The following is an 11143-nucleotide window of genomic DNA, read 5'->3' on the forward strand; positions in this document are numbered from 1 at the left end:
TTTTTACAGTATTTGTTTCTTATTTTTGGTTTTCTGTTTGTTTTCACAGGGATTCAGCCCACCAGCACTTTTTTTCATCCCTTGAATCGCCTGTATCGCTCACAGAAGTCTCACCTTTGGACTTCATTCCTGGTTTACCTTTAATCTCTAATCCTTCCAAATCTCTACCAGTTGTTTGCGTTTTTTCTCTTTTTTTTTTGTGCAAAGAAAAGTTCAGAAGCGCACGCCAGCTAGAACCAGCATGGAGGGCCAGAAGATGGGGATTCAGCGCTGGATGAACGCAACAAATCCTCAACGAGAAGAGTTTCTCATCAGAACTGTGTGAAAACACACAAACCTCCAAAGGAGGAGGGGGAGAAGAGAGATCAGCAGTAGATTCATTTATCTTACAATCATTTAATTTTTTAGTCTTTTAAATAAATTCATTCTTAACATGAAAAGCTGGACAAGAGATGCATTTTCTATGCAATCTCTGCAGTTTCTTTGTATTGAACCTCGTACATATATGTTAAGAGCTCATCCATTTTATTTAGTTTGTGTTGTCTAAACAGTCTTACTTTCATGGGTTTATAGTTTATTCTGCAGCGTCTGCTTTCTTTCCAAACCACCAGTAAACGGGCTATTCCTCTCACAGATGAGCCACTAAACACAATCACCTCGAATTAGCTGCAGACAACTTTTAGGTCCTGACCTTTACGCTGTAGGAGCAGGTGGGGTCAGAATCGTCAGCAGAGCGTCTTCGATCTCCTCTTTCAGGAGACAGATGTGTAGATCTGGCAGCTGGTAGTATGTTACATGTTTGTTTTCGGTTCTCTCTTTTCAATTTTGATTCGTTCCTTCTCATTGCATGGGTACAAGTTTAGTTTTACAGTCAAATGTATAATAGGTTGAGCATATTATTGATATGTAATCATCAAACCTTCCGTTGTCCTGTCTTTTCTACGTTTAATAAGGTGCTAGATAAATCTGCTTTCACTATGTTTCTGATAGCTTTGAAAAATAATCAACTGTTACTTTATTTTGCTGTTTTAGTGTAAAGGAATTCAATTATGGAGGTGTTAAGAGAGATTCTAGTATTCCTTCAGTAATCTTTTTTTATTTACAATACGTTAGAATAATGTTAAAGTTGAAACATTTTCTTTTTTAAATGCGTGTTACTGTTCGTGCACACACAAGGTTAATTACTGATAGACAGCCGAGCTACAATAATGTAACATTTATAGATCAGTAAATAACACTAATCTCCTCAACTCTGACTTTTAAACATCATATATAATAATTTTACACCTTCTCCTTTTCAGCTGTGTTTTGATTTGTGGGGTAAATTCATTTTTATGACCTAAATAGAGAAATGATGTGGAGAAAAGAAAAAAGAAAAACAAGAGAAAAAACAAATGGGAGCCAAAAGTTACCAAAGACTGATAATGTTACTTCTGTAACACCAAACTGGCATTGAAACAAACAATATCCACTCAAGACAATAGAACGGTATCCTGATACTCATCAAACCGTCACCCTATGAAGGGATCTAAAGCCCTCTTGTGAGGGCCCTCTACATTTAAATTTTTCTTCTGGTTCTGACCAGTCCTGCTACTGCAATGCCAACTATCACCAGAGTACTTTATATTAGCAAACCATGTGGTTTTATTTCTGAATAATTATATTTCACTGATTTGTTTTTTTCTTTTTTATGTTTTATGCTTCTAAAATGTAAAATATGCCCTTTAGGCAGTCAAAGGAAGAATAGCAGGCGATGTGATGTCAGAGCAAATATCAGCTCACACAATCCTGTCACGATTAATTTTGAATAAGAAATAGTCTGTGGTTTGTGACAATCAAATCTGAAGAACAAAACATGATGTCCCTTCCTTTCAGAAGTGACTCCATAACTCTGCAGAAATGTCCTGAACGTAACAAAACGGGGTTTTTTTGTTTGTTTTCGCCCAAATTCTGCACATCTAAATATGATTCCTGATCGAAAGGAAAAACCGTCATCCACGACAGAACACAAAAGTTCTGATCCACTGCAGTCGTGACCACCGCAGTGTTACTCATTAGTTTTAAGGTTGAGGCTGGTTAGAGTGCGCCAGCTGATTATTTTGATTGCAGACGTCTTGTAATGATGTTGCCAAACGAGCCAAGCTTGGGCCGTTTCTTAGATAATTGCATTAATTTGCTGCTTTTCATTAGACTCACTGGAGGGCATAGAGTATTGTTGGGGCAGTAATGCAACACATCACACCCCTGGTGACCCTAACGGGGCAGTTTTGCAGTTATTTCTCTCACTGGGACCACCTGCTTCTGCTGTGCTGTAAATTAAAACGTGAAGCGAAGCTGCACCGCTCAAGCAATGTGATCGGATAGAAACAGGAACAGCAAAAGGTGAAGTGGGGAAAAGGGAATGCTGTGGTGCTCAGCTAACTTTCCCTGTTTGTTTAGATTTTGTTATTATCAGGTCTGCTGTTGTGCTGTGACAGTGTGCAGCCTGAAAGTTACTCAAACCTCGTCTCTTGAGAGGTTTCCTGCTGGCTTTGCCAGACGACTGACGGTTCCTGAACTCTTATACCTCAGTAATCAAATGTTCCTCAGCAGTCCAGTTGAACATCATGCTTACATTCTCCATTTCTAGTATTTCTCTGTTGTATTTCTGTTTTGTGTGAGCCACAGTTCTGCCAAATGCCGTTCACTGATCATGCCAACATTTACTTCCAACGATTTTGTTCTTCCTCTTGACTTTCCCATTTATTAGCTGTCGGTTTTTACTTTTATGTTCACAGTTTAAATGTCCCTGCTATTTGTCTGTAGGTTGTTTTTTTTATGTCCTTTTGCTAAAGAAACCTTTGGATAAATGTGAAATATCCTTAAATGAGTCAACAGAAACACTCGACTGTAAAGACAGGAGTTCAGAAACACCGGTTTGTCTAAGTTTTTTAAGCTTTGGAGTTCATTTAAACTGATATTTTAAGCTATGCACTAATGTTTTAGAAAAGTATGTTTATTATATCCTTTAAGGAAATATCCTTCTGTTTGTTGTGAGTTTTTTTTTTAAGTTTTGTGGTTAAACAAAATTGCAGAAGAAGCTGCTTATAAAAGCTGCATGAAAACCGCATTAGTAAACAAATGCCCCTTGCAGATTTTGTTTTTTTGTTACGATTGTATGAAATATTTTTATTTAAATAAATACAGAAGTGTGTTGATACTTAGCTCCTGCACTGAAGTAAATATATTCAATTATTGTTGGAATTAAACATTGCACTTAGTGATCCCTGTAAGTAAAGGAGGGCCCGCTAAAGTCACACATTGTGGGAAACGTTTGGGTGTGTAAAAGTTGTCCAAAGGGCCAAATCGTCTGGCAGCCATAAAGGAGGATCATCAAGGTGAAACCAGCTGCCAATTAACAGCTTGTACAGATTCTGTTTATATATGGTCTGAGTGGTTATTGTTTGCCCTGTTTTATAATGACTCTGTTGTCACTTTGTTAGTCAGCAGCTTTCACCTCTGACTTTTTATGCAAGTCGTTTCTTGTTTTGCAAACAACTAAGACCAAGTGGTGATGCGTTAACCTGTGAAAACCCTTGAGTGGAAATCTGCCTTACATTAACCGTGTCATTAGCAGGTGGTCAAGCTGCACACCAGAAAAAGGATTTGCTTTTAGCTTTGAAGAATCCCTGCATGTCCTCCCTCAGCGTGACTTTTTACAAATTAAAAGTAACCAGACTTTACTTTCACCTAGTTCCTAGAACCAACCAGGTGCTCCTTTTTTTTTTAATCAACTACAGTCGATTTAAAAGAGGAAATGGACTGATTCGATGTCATTTCTAATGGTTTATGAGTTATCATTTGCTGCTGTTTGCATTGAAAGTGCTGGCAGGAGATTTGCTGTGCTGGCTTATTTGTGGAGATTAGAGCTAATATATAATGGTGAAGGAACGGAGTGGATGTAGAGTGATAGGAAGCATTTAGATGGCTGAAGGTGTGTGTGAGTTTTAGTCTGCCAAAGTTTTTTTTTGTCTATGCAGCATCACTGGTCCTGTTACTCTGACCGCTGAATTCTGAATACCCCTGATGATACGGTGCCTTAAAAATGTGTTCTTGCTCTTGCACTTTATCACATTACAACCACAAACATCCGTGCTTCATATTGTTTTATGTGACAGACCAACACAAAGTGGTGTGGAGACTAGAGCTGCAGGTGTTTATTGTGACATCACTGCCAGAGACGACTGTCGATTTTCTCAGCAAAATAACTCAAGCTCAGTCAGATTACCTGGAGAATGTTTGCAGAAGTAATTTCTCAGGTCTTAGCAATAATTCCCAATAGAATTTAACTCAAGCTTTGACTAGACCATTCTAACAAAAGATGGTGGCTTAATCATTTATTGGTCAAATTCATAGTCACTGTTCAGAAGTGAATCTCAAATCTTTTCCAGCCTCTAACAGGTGTTCCTCCATGGGGTTGTTTGTGTTGCCAACCAAAGATGTGCATCCCACAGCATGTTGCTGCCACCACCATGTTTCACACTGACAAGGGTGTTGTTGTTTGTTGTTTGAAACGTTCAAACAAATGTTTATGTTTTGATCTAAACCATAGATGTCTCCATTCAGTTGATCCACGTCTCCAACCAGCTTCCCTGGTCTTGCCGGTAGCATCCCCACAACATGATGCTGCCACCACCGTGCTACACCTGTGGCGTAGTGTATCCTTTTCTGTTGTGTCAGGTTTGATGTATGGCCGTGTTTTGGTAGGCTTCAGAGTTGTGCCATACTATTTCAAGATCCTGGTGGACTCTGTTTGCTTATTAGGCAACTTTTGGTTGGACCGAACCTCATGTAGTATCAGAGTAAAAAAGACTTTAAACCACAATTCTCATATTTCTGCAACATTTCCCAGTCGTTGTTCTCTGTTGGTCTGTTGCATAAAGTTCCACTGAAATACACTGAGGTTTGTGGTTGAAACAAAAATAAGTGCGGAAAGGTTCGAGGAGCCTGAATACTTTTGCAAAGCACTGTAAATGTTTATTCAGCATTCAAAGCTGCGAGCTGCAGTAGATGCGCACAGTGGGGCCTCTTGTGTTTCACTTTAATGAGCTCCAAACACTAATTCTTGTTTTCATAATAATTCTGAACATGTGTTTTTCTAATCAATAACTACCCAGACTTCCTTTCTTTGCATTTCTCTCAAGTTGCTCTCTTCACCTGCAGACCTTTCAACCACACAGTCTGCAGGTTGAAGCCTCGGTGTGGCGTGCGGGAGGTATAATTCATGCTCCGTTTGACGTGAGACGAGGTAAAGCCTCCCTAGGGCACAATCCCCAGTTGTTGCATCGCTCTGGAATTCATGCTAAACAGGCCGGGCGAACTTGAAAGAGTTCGAGCTGTGTGTTTAAGCAATTAATCTGTTGTTCTTATTTAAAAGCGGCCAGAAGGAAGAAGCTGGCCTCTTAAGTTTCATCTCATTATCGGCCTCACTGGCTTGAAGTGAGTCCAGACTTTTTTGTAACACCCCGGTCTTGTTATTCTGCCATGCAGCGGGCCATTCCCCTGCACTCCTCTGACCTCAGTCTGCTTTACTTTTTAACTGGTGTGCTTTACCTCACTACCAAACCACACAAACACCTGAAACCGATAGCTGAAGGACCGATTGTTTGAAATCTGAGCCATGACACACAACATGTCTGCACCTCATAGACTGCCGGACTTCCAGCAAGAATACTCTGTTGTGGGGTTTTTGCCAGTAAAGATCTGAATTTCTGAATACCGTGTGAACCTTTCTGTGTCTTTCATATGTACCAGAAACTACAAAGTTTTTATATGTGTGTTGCCATTATTCCAGCTGCAGATGTGTTTTCACAGCTACCGTTTGGTGTCGCTGGTTGTTGTTGCTTATGGTCCTATGTTCATGTTCAGCCCAGGCCTTCCCGCAGCCTTACATGTTGAAATATGCAGAGACTTTCAGTGCAGAAGTCTGTTAAGCTTTCGTTCTCCGTCAACTCCAGCAGGTTGCTGAAACTAAGCCTCATGCCTCTCCGCACTTTGCAAAGCTGCAAACTTCTGTCCCACACCAGCTCTACTGTTTCATCCTTTTGTTTAATCCAATGTACAACATGATCTAACATGGTCAGTGAGCACATTAGATTGGGAATTAAAGTCATGCTGCTAGGAAAAACTGTCTTTGTGTTTTGTTATAATTTTGAATCGTCATCAAAAGAGTCACGTTTTTTTTTCTATTAAACTTTCAATAAAGTGTAAAATTGGATCTTCTGTTGTCATTTCTCTGGTTTCATGTGTCACTCAGATTAAAAGGTTTATTATACATACCTACAGAGCATCTGGAAAGTATTTACTCTCACGGGAGTGAGAGTACCTCAGTGGGAGGTATTGTGTATTTTCGAGGCACATGGTACCATTTTACAGCACAATTAAGTAAATATATTACATTATATCATATATTACATTACATTATATGACTGCAGTTATTATAAAAATGCTGTATATATTGAACATGATTTAAAAGAAACTTGCCCTTTAAAATTGGGCCACTGTGTCTTTAAGAAGTTCCTGCTCTTTCCGACACTCCACTTTCTGCATGTCATCACAATAATGTTTCTCCATTAAGCCTTTAGCAAAGTTCTTAGGAGCATTGGACTGAGTAGTTTTTGTAATAAGATCAACAGGTTCACAGTTCCACCAGGTGTTTGCTAATTGCTGCGGCTGCTAGTCTGGAGGAGCCTGGAGACTTCAGCTCCAGGAGGAGCTTTGTGGAAAAGACCTCACTCAGTCTCCCCAAGCGTTTTGCACATCCAAATGGCTATCATAGGAGATTCAAGGATTTCTGAAACACACATGAATCAGTCAAAGCAACTTTCTGGGTATGTTTTTATGACGTGATAACCTTGTGACATGATAAAAAGATTTTTAAAAATGCTTGATTTTGAATATCCCCCCTTGAATGTAGCTCCCTTTTGCAAATTCTGCACAAAATTCCCCATAATGAGAAAGTGGAACAGTTTGAAAGTTTGAAAAATTTACCCAACAAAAAGAAAGAAAAACATACATTTTCACAGTCTTTACAAAATACTTTGTTTAAGCTGCTTTGGTAGCTGTTACAGCTTCGTCTTTGCCACAAATGTCAATCAGGTTCAGGTTAAAGTTTTGGGTTCTATCTCAAAACAATGTTGGATCTTGTCTGGTTTCCTTCAGACATGCCATGAAGCTTGGCATCCAGACCAAACTGTTCAGTTTCCTTTCATCAAACCAGGCCGTTCAGTTTCTCTTTGAAAACCTCCAGGTCATTTACTCATTACCGGGATGGGAGTTTCCGTCTGATTACTCTGCGATTCAGGTTTAATTGGTGAGTTGGTGCAGAAATGGTTGTCCTTCTGGAAAATTCTCCTCTTTCCACACAGGAACGTTAGTTCTCTGTGAGGATGACAGAAAACTAGAGGCAAGTTTTTCCATATCAAGTCCAGCCACCTGACTGAACCACAAGTGGGCTCAAGTCAAGTTTGAATCAGTGGACGTAGTTCAAGTTTTAGTGTTTTAATCCATTGTCAAAGGCTGTGAAACCATAAAATATGTATAACATATGGGATTTTTGTTTTTTGTCTTTAATAAAATGACTAAATTATCAGATTTTTCTTTTGTAGAATTCAACGCAATCCCTTTGGAAATAAGTCTGGGACATAAAATACAGAAAAGTGAAGTGCTCTAATTGCTTAAACATTTTCCAAAGACTAATTCAAACTTCTGCTCTGCTTCAGATGCATGGTGAATGTGCGTCCAGAAGTATAATCTGCTCATTACCACCACAATAACATGGCTGAGTTCATTCAGGCGTTAATTCCTTCTTCAACTTCTGGTTCCCCTCAGCGTTTCACACCCAGGTGTCCAATCCTATTGACTGGTGGAGAGCACGCCTCAGTGCATTGGCTCCTGGAAGCAGAGCTCTTTATGTACACACAGGCGGCTATTGTACACAACTTACAAGTAAGGAACAAGGAGCCCAGAAAACGAAGTTTACAGCAAACATATAAAAAGCCTGTCTTTAAAGTTCAACAATTGTTCCTCTGTTACGCTACACTTTCCTCCTCTACTTTGAAGAAACTTCTGTTGCCTTACATAATTAATTATATGTGTCAACTGTTGCTGAAGATTACAACTTAAAATGCTAAACATGATTAAAAATGTGACTAGTGGAGTTTGAAACGTTAGATGTGGGACCTTCAAAGCTCAATGTGAAGCATTGTCTCCTGTTTCAAATACCACTGATTTGTTCTTAGGTTTATTTGGCATTTTAACAAGTCAGTTGATAAATTAGCAGGAAAACGTGTCCCTTTTAAGTAAGAGAAAGTAATGAGCAATTGTCACAAAAGTAACAGTCTTACTGTTACTTTACTTTTCATATTCTACTTTTCATATTCTACTTTATTTCTTTCTTCAAAAAAAGGTATATTTCTGCTTATGAACACAAAACAAGTACATATACTCTTTATTTTAGAAATAAATATTCTGTATGAGTGTTGTTTTTAAGCTGCAGGCTTGAATTTTTCCTAACAAAAAATAATATAAAAAAAGGTCAGATATCTGTAATACCTCTGAATGTCCAGTAGGGGTCAGTACTCTCATGTTTTTTTTTTTTTTTAAAGATTTTGCACTTCAAGTTGTCCAAGGTGAAAACAAACAAAACCTGCTGATTACATTTGTGCTACTGCTTATTTATAATTTAACAAATAAATTACGTATATTTAGAAAATTAACAAAGTCTTGCTAGTTTTCTGGCCAATAATAATGATGTACTAATTCATATTTTATATCACACTGAAGAAAATGAGAAAAAAAACAACAACCTTAAATTCATTCTGTGGCTGGAAAAAAAAATCTACGTTAAAAAGAATTTATATATTGTCTTAAAAAGCACATCCCCAGCATCATGCTTATTAACTCTCCTGCTGTCGTTGCTTTACTGTATTTTCCATTATCCAGGAATTCTCTCTCTTTTGGTCACCCATTTAGCCAAATGTGGGTCATTATTCCACTGAAAGAAGCAGCAATTACACAGTTTTTTTTAAAACTCAGATTTTAAAGTGTTCAGGTACTTTAGATTTTGCAGTGCAATGCTTTCTAACAATGTTTCAGTTGTTTTTTGAAGAGAAACAGACCCACAGCATTACAGATCCTCCAACATCTGTAATGTAACACCTCATGGCCACTTAACAGTGGCCATGAGGTGTTTTTTTTTAATTCTCATTCTTTTGACCAGACCACATGAGTTTAGTTAAAATCCCTGTAGCATTGTTCAGCCCCACGTGTTTATCTCGGCATGCCTCTCCAACATCTGGTTGCAATGTAGCATCTGGACTCGGTGACCTCAACATGCCACTATTTTCTGCATTCTCTAACAACGACCGGAACTTACCATAAGCTTATGATGCACGTCTGTTAGATTTCATCAGGATTTTATGTAATTTCCACATTTGTCACAAGTCGTTTCTTTTTTTTTCTGTTGAATTTAATGTAAAACTGCAAGGTTTCCATTTCTAGGAGTTTTTTTTTTTTGTCTAACTGGTGTCACCACTACGGAAACTTGGAGAATCAGTCATGCACCACCTCGAGTCTTTCTAATGAGAAAACATAAAAAATACAAGAATGACTCATCTTTTATGATGAAAGTTAATTTGTTCCAAATTCTAAAAATACTCTTTCAGTTACGGAGTTTTGTTTCCTGAAAATAATACGTCAGCATTTAACGTTAAAAAGCAGCAGCAGGCAGATTAAATGAAATTTTGACATCTACCAAATTGCTGATGCAGGAAGTGATGAAGGGGATTTTGAACAGCTTCCCAACATTATTTTTTCATGCTTTCATTTCATGCCAAACAGCACGTAGAGAAGAAGAATTTTCTCAACTTCTGGTTACATGGCTCAGTGTGGAAATCAGGTCCAAATTCACAACCCAGAGTCCCTGAAGTTCAATAACTGAACACGCTTGGAAAGTTAAGAGTTGCACCAAAAAAGAAATTAACAGATAACGACAGAGCCTAAATCCTTCAGACCAGCACCTTCACAATTGTAAATATTTGAATAAGATTTTCTGGTAAAGCCATGTCATTCCAACTGTTTACTGCCAACCAAGTGCATTGAGCGTAACACCTCAGCGTTAGTTGTCTGTTTCTGCTAATACCAATTACAAGAAGAAGAAAGCGGAAGCTGAATTCCTTAAGAAACATTTGTGGTTTATTGTGTTCTCTGGTAAGCCACAAACATACTGAAACTTAACATTTCCATAGACAAAATTTTTCTTTCTCAAGAAATCAGTGATTACTGAGGAGTGTAATTGCTGAAGAAGAAACAGGTGATTGGTTGATTAGTAAGAGGCTGCAGCTGTGACAGGAGGCAAAGCAGGCAGGCTGAGGGAAAAGCAGGAAGATGAAAGGATATTGATGAATATCCTTTCAGATTCCTTTGATTCCTCTAATCAAAGGAATCTAAATTCAAATGCAGAAGGTACAGAAGACAAGAGTAATAGTAAGAAACAAACAAAACACAAATAAATTAAAGGTAAAAAGGTAAAGGTAATTTTATTTATATAGCACATTTTCAGCAACAAGGCAATACAAAGTGCTTTACAGGAATTAAAAGGAAAAGTAGTCTCAATCCAAAAGTGTCTCTGCATCTAGATAGTGAGTACTCTACAGTTTCTGAAAAAATAAACTAAAGAGTGACTAATCTAATTCCTTTTCTGGGTTAAAAGTGAGTTCGCCACAGTTTCTAACAAGTAGTAGTCTAAAAAGTAAGTTGTGACTATTCCTGTATTTCTGGATTCTACGTTCGTTGTAATTCTAATTCCTTTTCTGGGCTGTAGCAGTATGAGTCTCTCTGCATAAAAGTTATCTAGGAAGTATAATGTTGATCTAAATTGTGCGTACCTTTACAGTCCAAAGAGCCATTTCTGTCCTCAGTCCAGCCAAATAAAACTCATAGAGTGGGGAATGTGCTGTCATTTTTAAAGAAACACCATAATATTTCTATTTTTAGATACTAAAATAAAGAAAAACAAAACTTTAGCATTTTCATATACAGGAAGTTGATATTTTTTCTTTTTTTAGAATATTGTGTCAACAAAACAAATTTTCCAACCTAATAG

General features: G+C 37.9%; 1 protein-coding gene across 1 annotated transcript in view; it reads left to right on the forward strand.

Moving 5' to 3' along the window:
* The window catches only part of slc16a2 (solute carrier family 16 member 2), a 29362-nt gene extending 23740 nt beyond the window's left edge, over positions 1 to 5622 (forward strand). Inside the window, exon 7 of the mRNA XM_007550372.2 lies at positions 50 to 5622. The gene's annotated coding sequence lies outside the window, so the exon portion shown is untranslated. The remainder of the gene's footprint in view (positions 1 to 49) is intronic.
* Positions 5623 to 11143: the final 5521 nt, after the last annotated feature.

This window comes from Poecilia formosa, unplaced genomic scaffold, assembly GCF_000485575.1.
Source record: "Poecilia formosa unplaced genomic scaffold, Poecilia_formosa-5.1.2 Scaffold35, whole genome shotgun sequence".
NCBI lineage: Eukaryota > Metazoa > Chordata > Actinopteri > Cyprinodontiformes > Poeciliidae > Poecilia > Poecilia formosa.